This window comes from Oncorhynchus gorbuscha, linkage group LG23 (genome assembly GCF_021184085.1).
Source record: "Oncorhynchus gorbuscha isolate QuinsamMale2020 ecotype Even-year linkage group LG23, OgorEven_v1.0, whole genome shotgun sequence".
NCBI classification, from domain to species: Eukaryota; Metazoa; Chordata; class Actinopteri; order Salmoniformes; family Salmonidae; genus Oncorhynchus; species Oncorhynchus gorbuscha.
The window spans coordinates 48,373,865-48,385,902 of record NC_060195.1 but is presented as its reverse complement, the minus strand read 5'-3'; positions in this window follow the sequence as shown (position 1 = coordinate 48,385,902).

Here is a 12,038-nt window from a genome sequence, read left to right as displayed (position 1 = left end):
CTCATCTCTTTCTACAGATGTCATTTCAATGTAAAAAAAGGACCCATTGTCATGTTTTGTCATTTATTATCTTGTCTTGTCCCTGTGCTTCCCATTCTATTCGTTTCCCTCTGCTGGTCTTATTAGGTTCTTTCCCTCTTTCTATCCCTCTCTCTCCCCCTCCCTCTCTCACTCTCTCGCTCTCTCTTCTCTCTATCGTTCCGTTCCTGCTCCCAGCTGTTCCTATTCCCCTAATCAATCATTTAGTCTTCCCACACCTGTTCCCGATCCTTTCCCCCTGATTAGAGTCCCTATTTCTTCCTTTGTGTTCCGTTCCTGTCCTGTCGGTTCCTTGTCTAGAATTCACCGTGCTGTGTTTGTGTATCGCCCTGTCGTGTCGTGTTTTCCTCAGATGCTGCGTGGTGAGCAGGTGTCTGAGTCTGTCTGGTTCAAGTGCCTTCCCGAGGCAACCTGCTGTTCACCTGCTGTTCAAGATCGAGTCTCCAGTTTGTCCTCGTCATTTCGAGTGAAAGTTGTGTTTTTTGTTTGTATTTACTTTACTGGATTAAAGACTCTGTTTTCGCCAAGTCGCTTTTGGGTCCTCTTTCACCGGCATGACAGAAGGAACCGACCAAGGAATGGACCCAGCGACTTCAGACGCTCGTTACACTGCCGTCGAGATCCAAGGAGCCATGCTCGGCAGACACGAGCAGGAATTGTCTGCTGCTCGCCATGCCGTGGAGAACCTGGCCGCTCAGGTTTCCGACCTCTCTGGACAGTTCCAGAGTCTACGTCTCGTGCCACCTGTTACTTCCTGGCCTGCCGAGCCTCCAGAGCCTAGGGTTAATAACCCACCTTGCTACTCCGGGCAGCCCACTGAGTGCCGCTCCTTTCTCACGCAGTGTGAGATTGTGTTCTCTCTCCAACCCAACACATACTCTAGAGAGAGAGCTCGGGTTGCTTACGTCATTTCACTCCTTACTGGCCGGGCTCGAGAATGGGGCACAGCTATCTGGGAGGCAAGGGCTGATTGCTCTAACAGGTTCCAGAACTTTAAAGAGGAGATGATTCGGGTTTTTGACCGTTCAGTTTTTGGTAGGGAGGCTTCTAGGGCCCTGGCTTCCTTATGCCAAGGTGAACGGTCCATAACGGATTATTCTATTGAGTTTCGCACTCTTGCTGCCTCTAGTGAGTGGAACGAGCCGGCGCTGCTCGCTCGTTTTCTGGAGGGACTCCACGCAGTGGTTAAGGATGAGATTCTCTCCCGGGAGGTTCCTTCAGATGTGGACTCTTTGATTGCTCTCGCCATCCGCATAGAACGACGGGTAGATCTTCGTCACCGGGCTCGTGGAAGAGAGCTCGCATCAACGGTGTTTCCCTGCTCCGCATCGCAACCATCTCCCTCCTCTGGCTCAGAGTCTGAGCCCATGCAGCTGGGAGGGATTCGCATCTCGACTAAGGAGAGGGAACGGAGGATCACCAACCGCCTGTGCCTCTATTGCGGAGTTGCTGGACATTTTGTTAATTCATGTCCAGTAAAAGCCAGAGCTCATCTGTAAGCGGAGGGCTACAGGTGAGCGCAACTACTCAAGTCTCTCCATCAAAATCCTGTACTACTTTGTCGGTCCATCTACGCTGGACCGGTTCGGGTGCTACATGTAGTGCCTTGATAGACTCTGGGGCTGAGGGTTGTTTCATGGACGAAGCATGGGTTCGGAAACATGACATTCCTTTCAGAGAGTTAGAGAAGCCTACGCCCATGTTCGCCTTAGATGGTAGTCATCTTCCCAGTATCAGATTTGAGACACTACCTTTAACCCTCACAGTATCTGGTAACCACAGTGAGACTATTTCTTTTTTGATTTTTCGTTCACCGTTTACACCTGTTGTTTTGGGTCATCCCTGGCTAGTATGTCATAATCCTTCTATTAATTGGTCTAGTAATTCTATCCTATCCTGGAACGTTTCTTGTCATGTGAAGTGTTTAATGTCTGCCATCCCTCCCGTTTCTTCTGTCCCTACTTCTCAGGAGGAACCTGGCGATTTGACAGGAGTGCCGGAGGAATATCATGATCTGCGCACGGTCTTCAGTCGGTCCCGAGCCAACTCCCTTCCTCCTCACCGGTCGTATGATTGTAGTATTGATCTCCTTCCGGGGACCACTCCTCCTCGGGGTAGACTATACTCTCTGTCGGCTCCCGAACGTAAGGCTCTCGAGGATTATTTGTCTGTGTCTCTTGACGCCGGTACCATAGTGCCTTCTTCCTCTCCGGCCGGGGCGGGGTTCTTTTTGTTAAGAAGAAGGACGGTACTCTGCGCCCCTGCGTGGATTATCGAGGGCTGAATGACATAACGGTTAAGAATCGTTATCCGCTTCCCCTTATGTCATCAGCCTTCGAGATTCTGCAGGGAGCCAGGTGCTTTACTAAGTTGGACCTTCGTAACGCTTACCATCTCGTGCGCATCAGAGAGGGGGACGAGTGGAAAACGGCGTTTAACACTCCGTTAGGGCATTTTGAGTACCGGGTTCTGCCGTTTGGTCTCGCCAATGCGCCAGCTGTTTTTCAGGCATTAGTTAATGATGTTCTGAGAGACATGCTGAACATCTTTGTTTTTGTCTATCTTGACGATATCCTGATTTTTTCTCCGTCACTCGAGATTCATGTTCAGCACGTTCGACGTGTTCTACAGCGCCTTTTAGAGAATTGTCTCTACGTAAAGTCTGAGAAGTGCTCTTTTCATGTCTCCTCCGTTACTTTTCTCGGTTCCGTTATTTCCGCTGAAGGCATTCAGATGGATTCCGCTAAGGTCCAAGCTGTCAGTGATTGGCCCGTTCCAAGGTCACGTGTCGAGTTGCAGCGCTTTTTAGGTTTCGCTAATTTCTATCGGCGTTTCATTCGTAATTTCGGTCAAGTTGCTGCCCCTCTCACAGCTCTTACTTCTGTCAAGACGTGTTTTAAGTGGTCCGGTTCCGCCCAGGGAGCTTTTGATCTTCTAAAAGAACGTTTTACGTCCGCTCCTATCCTCGTTACTCCTGACGTCACTAGACAATTCATTGTCGAGGTTGACGCTTCAGAGGTAGGCGTGGGAGCCATTCTATCCCAGCGCTTCCAGTCTGACGATAAGGTTCATCCTTGCGCTTATTTTTCTCATCGCCTGTCGCCATCTGAGCGCAACTATGATGTGGGTAACCGTGAACTGCTCGCCATCCGCTTAGCCCTAGGCGAATGGCGACAGTGGTTGGAGGGGGCGACCGTTCCTTTTGTCGTTTGGACAGACCATAAGAACCTTGAGTACATCCGTTCTGCCAAACGACTTAATGCCCGTCAAGCTCGTTGGGCGTTGTTTTTCGCTCGTTTCGAGTTTGTGATTTCTTACCGTCCGGGTAGCAAGAACACCAAGCCTGATGCCTTATCCCGTCTGTTTAGTTCTTCTGTGGCTTCTACTGATCCCGAGGGGATTCTTCCTTATGGGCGTGTTGTCGGGTTAACAGTCTGGGGAATTGAAAGACAGGTTAAGCAAGCACTCACGCACACTGCGTCGCGCGCGCTTGTCCTAGTAACCTCCTTTTCGTTCCTGTTTCCACTCGTCTGGCTGTTCTTCAGTGGGCTCACTCTGCCAAGTTAGCTGGTCATCCCGGTGTTCGAGGCACTCTTGCGTCTATTCGCCAGCGCTTTTGGTGGCCGACTCAGGAGCGTGACACGCGCCGTTTCGTGGCTGCTTGTTCGGACTGCGCGCAGACTAAGTCGGGTAACTCTCCTCCTGCCGGTCGTCTCAGACCGCTCCCCATTCCTTCTCGACCATGGTCTCACATCGCCCTAGACTTCATTACCGGTCTGCCTTTGTCTGCGGGGAAGACTGTGATTCTTACGGTTGTCGATAGGTTCTCTAAGGCGGCACATTTCATTCCCCTCGCTAAACTTCCTTCCGCTAAGGAGACGGCACAAATCATTATCGAGAATGTATTCAGAATTCATGGCCTCCCGTTAGACGCCGTTTCAGACAGAGGCCCGCAATTCACGTCACAGTTTTGGAGGGAGTTCTGTCGTTTGATTGGTGCGTCCGTCAGTCTCTCTTCCGGGTTTCATCCCCAGTCTAACGGTCAAGCAGAGAGGGCCAATCAGACGATTGGTCGCATACTACGCAGCCTTTCTTTCAGAAACCCTGCGTCTTGGGCAGAACAGCTCCCCTGGGCAGAATACGCTCACAATTCGCTTCCTTCGTCTGCTACCGGGTTATCTCCGTTTCAGAGTAGTCTGGGTTACCAGCCTCCTCTGTTCTCATCCCAGCTTGCAGAGTCCAGCGTTCCCTCCGCTCAAGCGTTTGTCCAACGTTGTGAGCGCACCTGGAGGAGGGTGAGGTCTGCACTTTGCCGTTACAGGGCACAGACTGTGAGAGCCGCCAATAAACGCAGGATTAAGAGTCCAAGGTATTGTTGCGGCCAGAGAGTGTGGCTTTCCACTCGCAACCTTCCTCTTACGACAGCTTCTCGTAAGTTGACTCCGCGGTTCATTGGTCCGTTCCGTGTCTCCCAGGTCGTCAATCCTGTCGCTGTGCGACTGCTTCTTCCGCGACATCTTCGTCGCGTCCATCCTGTCTTCCATGTCTCCTGTGTCAAGCCCTTTCTTCGCACCCCCGTTCGTCTTCCCTCCCCCTCCCGTCCTTGTCGAGAGCGCACCTATTTACAAGGTACATAAGATCATGGACATGCGTTCTCGGGGACGGGGTCACCAATACTTAGTGGATTGGGAGGGTTACGGTCCTGAGGAGAGGAGTTGGGTTCCGTCTCGGGACGTGCTGGACCGTTCACTCATTGATGATTTCCTCCGTTGCCGCCAGGATTCCTCCTCGAGTGCGCCAGGAGGCGCTCGGTGAGTGGGGGGTACTGTCATGTTTTGTCATTTATTATCTTGTCTTGTCCCTGTGCTTCCCATTCTATTCGTTTCCCTCTGCTGGTCTTATTAGGTTCTTTCCCTCTTTCTATCCCTCTCTCTCCCCTCCCTCTCTCACTCTCTCGCTCTCTCTTCTCTCTATCGTTCCGTTCCTGCTCCCAGCTGTTCCTATTCCCCTAATCAATCATTTAGTCTTCCCACACCTGTTCCCGATCCTTTCCCCTGATTAGAGTCCCTATTTCTTCCTTTGTGTTCCGTTCCTGTCCTGTCGGTTCCTTGTCTAGAATTCACCGTGCTGTGTTTGTGTATCGCCCTGTCGTGTCGTGTTTTCCTCAGATGCTGCGTGGTGAGCAGGTGTCTGAGTCTGTCTGGTTCAAGTGCCTTCCCGAGGCAACCTGCTGTTCACCTGCTGTTCAAGATCGAGTCTCCAGTTTGTCCTCGTCATTTCGAGTGAAAGTTGTGTTTTTTGTTTGTATTTACTTTACTGGATTAAAGACTCTGTTTTCGCCAAGTCGCTTTTGGGTCCTCTTTCACCGGCATGACACCCATGTGAACCAACAGTTGAATTTCATAAGAACATGTAAATGTGGGTGTCAAATGAAAACTAAGATTCCATATTTTTGTGGAAGTAAGGCATATATACATTTGTCAACCATTTTCCATCCTAAAAATTAGGATGGAAAATGGGTCTTAGAAAATATCTCCCAGAAAAAGTCTTAAAAGATATTAAAAATACATGAGAATACAACAATGTTAAAGTAAAGACCCCTGCCAATAAAAATCAACTTATATATTTTGTTTCTGGAGAAACGTTTCTGCATTCTTTAAGTTTAAGGAACATTGCCTTGAAATTCCATGACCAAAAACATACATATTTTTAAGATATTTTAGATTTCTCTCTCTCATGAGGAGGGAGGATAATAAAGGTTCACAGAAGTAAACATTTATTATCAAGTTTGTGTTTTTACTGATATACATTTTGTTTATTAATTATTAAGTGATTAAAACTCGAAATTCCGTTTAAAAACCACAGTTGGGTTCACAAGTAGAACACAAGAGTACACTATAATGTATTGTGTTGTACTATACTATGATGTTCTTAATTGTACTTTCCTGTACTCTATTGTACTGTACTGAACTCTACTCAACTGTGCTGTGCTGTACTGCGCTTCACTCTATTGAGCTCTACTGTGCTGTACTCTGATGTCCAAACTTGTGAAACATACAGTAGATGTCTATGATTGGTTCAAATTTGGTCAGATCCAGCCCAACCCAATGTGATCTTGTTTAGAGACAGAGCTCATTAAAAATAATAACAAAATAATAGTGTGTAGAATAATACCCAAATGTGCAAAGGAGGATAGTGCATATTTATACCATTGTGTACATATTTAGGCTACATCCAGATGAAGAGAATGACATTCATATCCATAATTATGCATTTCTGTGTAGTACAGATCAGGAACCACAATTCCGTTACCTGGTGTAAATCCAGTATCACATTTATTTGGAAAGTCCATCTGTAGATGCTCTACAGATTATCAGTGATATTTCAACTAACTGTATACTAACCCTAGCTCTAACCCTAATCTTAACTATTTTAAATGTCAACTTCAATGGTGTAGGGACGTACCAAGGACCCGGATAGCATGGACCATGAGAGTACGTTATGACAAGCACAAGCTAGCTGTTCATTAGGACAATGTGTTCTTACAAAACCCGATGTACATTAGACTATTATTTAATACAACATATATTGGCTATGGATTTCAACTGCAAATGGCATTAGCTGATGGCTGAAATCATTTATGCTTAAGTGATAATGCCCGAGAAGCCAGTGTTTGGAGGATATATTGGCACGGGCGTTAGGCCCGAGACAAAGTCAAATGTATTCATACTTTTCCATCCTTCCACGAGATAGAGTTCCAACACAAGTCTTTGGTTACCAGAGTCGTTAAGCCTTTCTGTTCTCTATCTATGGATGCGACGCAGTCGTTCGTTCTAAATATTCTATTGACATACTGTCTGGCAATGTTCTTATCCCTTGCTGGCTAGCTAGCCAACTACGGCTAACTTACAGTCACGTCAAACAGTGCAACCAGAATAACAGCAAAAGAGCTGTATTTGCATTTGTTTAAGCTGTTTTCTAGTGACATTTATTTGGATACATCCATAACAATGATCTAATGAGGCGCGATTTCACCTGGCATAGAAAATGTGTTCTCGTCAAGACACTGTTGTTCAGAGGAGCTAACCAACAACACAACTAACACAATCACTTCAATCTGAAGCTGGACAGATTGCAAACTAGCTGCATTTAATTATGTTTTACCTGTTTTCTATTGACATTTCTTTGTATATATCCATAAAAATAATGCTGATTCATGATTTCGACTGGCTGAGAAAAGCTGTCTGCCTGTCTGACCACTATACTTTCACTACTATGGGACAGCTGGAGATCGAATTTCAATATTGAAACAATGTTGCCAATATCAGAGAGACATACAGTAAGTTTTCAAATCTCCGCTATTGAAAACCAATTCCTAAGCAGGGTTGGTCATGGTCAGTCCCTGGCTGGGAGACCAGATGCTGCTGGAAGTGGTGTTGGAAGGCCAGTAGGAGGCATTCTTTCCTCTGGTCTAAAACATATCCCTATGCCCCAGGGCAGTGATTAGGGACACTACCCTGTGCAGGGTTGTTGCTGTAAATCAGAATGTGTTCTCAGTCGAACTACCTGGTAAAATAATGAATAAATGTACTTATTAAAATATGATGGCTGTGACAAGTTGGTCACTGTCAAACCTCCATGCCTACTCTTTCTCACATTGTGACCTAGGGCTGAATGATGTTCAATGCAGGCAAGCATTAAAAATGTCCACAAATCAGCAGACTTCTTTTTAAAATTCTATGTATATAATATTGATGCTTTATTTGTGGAATAAAGGCTGACAAAAATATTTATGTTAAAGGCTAATATATGCCGATAATATTGGTCAGCCAATTTATCGGTCGGGCTCTACTCAAAACACAATTTAAATAGAAAGAATGATATACAGGAAATACTTAACTTATTCCAGAAATATATAATATTACAAAGGAAAAAGGTAAGAAAATTCAACTTACCTCTTATTGGGTCTGGCTAAGAACCCACAATCAAAAAAATACTTGGAAATTACAAACTTAAACCTCAAATACTCAAGTTCTCCTGCAACAAGGTGATGAAATTAAGAGCCTGGGTAATCCCAGAGTAACGGAATTGTGCTGAGATTCAGACTGTTCACTTAAAATGTATGCCAAACAAAAAACATTGATTTCAAAGTTTAACTAACCATACAACTCTATGCGAAATGTACACTGAACATAAAAAACAAACACACACAGTTACTGGAAGAATGGGGTGTCAGCAATCACAATGACACCTTGATCACATCTATACTAATGCTGCAGAACGTACTGCAAATCAGGAAATTATGTGACTAAACTGAATAAAAAGAAGAACCTATACTATGAAACAAAGATACATTATATAAAGAATGATAGTAAAAATTTGGAGCACCTTAAGTAAAAAAAATTGGCAAAAAAGCTCCATCATTCATTGAATCAAATGCCTCATTCGTGACAAACCCACTGATATTGCCAACTACTTTCATTCTTTTTTTATTGGCAATATTAGCAAATTTAGGCATGACATGTCAGCAGCATGCCACCGACACTAGACATCCAAGTATAACTGAAAATTATGAAAGACAAGCATTGTAATTGTGATTTCTGAAAAGTGACTGTGGAAGAAGTAGCAACAAATATGTTGTCTATCAACAATGACAAGCCACCTGGGTCTGACAACTTGGATGGAAAATTACTGAGGATAATAGCGGCCAATATTGCCACTCCTATTTGACATATCTTTAATCTTACAAGAAAGTGTGTGCCCTCAGACCTGGAGGGAAGCAAAAGAAAAGCCCCCTTTACTGGCTGAAATAGCCAGCCAATCAGCCTGTTACTGACCCTTAATAAACGTTTGGAAAAAATGGTCTTTGACCTGATAAAAATGGTATATATATATATATATATATATATATATATATATATATATATATATATATATATATATACCCCATTTTCTCCCCAATTTCGTGGTATCCAATTGTTTTTAGTAGCTACTATCTTGTCTCATCGCTACAACTCCTGTACGGGCTTGGGAGAGACGAAGGTTGAAAGTCATGCGTCCTCCGATACACAACCCAACCAAGCCGCACTGCTTCTTAACACAGCGCGCATCCAACCCAGAAGTCAGCCGCACCAATGTGTCGGAGGAAACACTGTGCACCTGGCAACCTTGGTTAGCGTGCACTGCACACAGCCCGCCACAGGAGTCGCTGGTGCGCGATGAGACAAGGATATCCCTACTGGCCAAGCCCTTGCTAACCCGGACGACGCTAGGCCAATTGTGCATACCCCCACAGACCTCCCGGTCGCGGCCGGTTGCAACAGAGCCTGGGCGCAAACCCAGGGTCTCTGGTGGCACAGCTGGCGCTGCAGTACAGCGCCCTTAACCACTGCGCCACCCGGGAGACCTAAAAACCCGGGAGGCCTAAAAATGATATTTTACAGAGAAATTGACAACATAATTGCACCATGCTTATAGGTAAGGACTTTTAGCATGCATGGCACTTACACGCTGATTGACTGAGAGACATGTATGATTTAAAAAATTGTGTGATCTGTTTTGTTAGACGTCAGTGAGGCTTTTGACATTATCAATCCTAGTCTACTGCTGGAAAAACGTATGGTACCAGTCAAAAGGTGGGACACACCTATTTATTCAAACTGTCATCAAGGCAAAGGGTAGCTAATTTGAAGAATCTCAAATATAAAATATTTTTTGATTTATTTAACACTTTTTTGGATACTACATGATTCCATGTGTTATTTCATACTTTTGATGTCTTCACTATTATTCTACAATGTAGAAAATAGTTTTAAAAAATAAAGAAAAACCCTTGAATGAGAAGGTGTGTACAAACCTTTGACTGGTACTGTATGTGTTATGGCTTTACACCCTCTGCTATAGTGTGGATAAAGAGGTACCTGTCCAACAGAACACAGAGAGTGTTCTTTAACTGAAGCCTCTCCAACATACTCCAGGTAGAATCAGGAAATCCCCATGGCAGCTGTCTGGGCCCCTTACATTTTTCAATCTTTATTAATGACCTGCCATTGGCTCTAAAGCCTGTGTGCCTATGTATGCCGATGACGCAACATTATACACATCAGTTACTACAGTGAGTAAAATTAGTCAGTTTCAGAATGAGGGACAAGAAATAAGTTAGTTCTAAATATTTCTAAAACTGAAAGCATTGTATTTGGAAAGAATCCTTCACCAAACCCTAAACCTTAACTAAATCTTATAATGAATAATGTGGAAATTGAGCAAGTTGAGCAAGTTGAGGAGCCTAAATTGCTTGGAGTAACCCTGGAGAGTAAACTGTCATAGTCAAAACATGTTGATGCAACAGTAGCTAGGATGGGGAGAAGTCTGTCCATAATAAAGCTCTGCCCTGTCTTCTTAACAACACTATCAACAACGCAGGTCCTACAGGCCCTAGTTTTGTCACACCTGGACTACTACCTGAACCCCAGTAAGAATAGCTGCTGACTTGGAAGCAGCTAATGGGGGTCCTTAATAAATTACAAATCATGGTTGGTGTCTTGACAGATTTGTCCAAAATTGTGTGACATAAAACATTACTTTTCTGTCCTTGAAGTTATGACAGTGTAAGTTGTATTCATATCATAGATTAAGCATTAATCAGTTAAATTAGACATTGAACTTGAACCCTGGATCGAGCTGTCGGACAGTTTTTGTATGGAAATCTCAGAAATACAGTGTAACATCTTGTGCCTCCTTTATGTTGGTGAAAGCAGTTTTCATGGGCACACAAATCTATAGTAATAAATGAGATTGAACAATCAAATGCTTCTCACCAAAAGAGTCCCCTTGCATTGATACTTAAAACCTAAATCGAATACTGTCATTGACGTGATTGTTTAAATATTATGCATAATACTTGTTGAATGCGCATTTGGTGTCGAGCTGTTTAATTATGCCATGATATTTTCACACGTCATCATCTGACCCAGAAATATATGCTGGTGTCTCATTCGTTACTCTGGTGAATACTTAGATTGTGCCTGGATCCACATCGGGTCTAATATCTCTAGCGAATTGAGGTTGATCATCGGTTATTGTCTCGTTAGATTTAACAGAGAAAGCATCAAGGTAATGAGTTCATGTATTCATGTGTTTTTGTGTCTTGGACACTTGTGCTCAATTGTGAAGGACACCGAACGCTCTTCCTGTTAATTATTCTTGATAAAATGACAACAAATCACATGGCCTAGTGGGTTTATTCATACTATGATCTGGTAATGAAATAACATGAGAAATACATTTTGTTTTCCATGTTACACCTGCCAAATACAAGGGGCTTAAAGTAACCTACTTGAACTTGAATTTGGAGCTCAGAAATGAAAATACTGGAATACTGTAGGCCTACCTTGAAATTAGACGTTTCCTCAATTTGCTCTTTGACGAGTCCTTGTAATTACTGTAGCCAATTTATACGTTCTTCTGCTCCCTTATAATGATCTGTGATGTCATTTTTGACCAGTTTTTGTAAGCGACGTGGCCACTTTTGTTCTTTTTTCCCCCGCCGCTTTAATTGAAGGGTGTTGTACAATTATACATTTGTATAACATTGGTCCTTGAAAAGTACAGTAAAGTTATTGAAAAAGACCCTAAAGTCTTTGAATTTGACTTGCCAGTCAGCATTAATCCTGCCTATGCTTATCCTGCTATGTTGTTGTATAGGTTGTGTTATGGGCCAATTTCTATATGTTATTTTAATTTATATTTAAACCATTTTGTTTTGAAATGTTGATCCCAATGTCACACATTGGCCCCATATTTTTTTTAGAAAGACCCTTGTTTATATGACCTTTCACTGTTGTAAACACAGCAGTAAATCTACTCAAGACAAATGCTAACGTTGACACCTACTGGTGACATTACAAAGGGCATGTTACTGCATTTCAAAGCTTATTTGTGAACAGTGCAGTTTCAGATTTACCTTTAGACAAAGTTTACTTGATTCAGCCCCTTTTGAT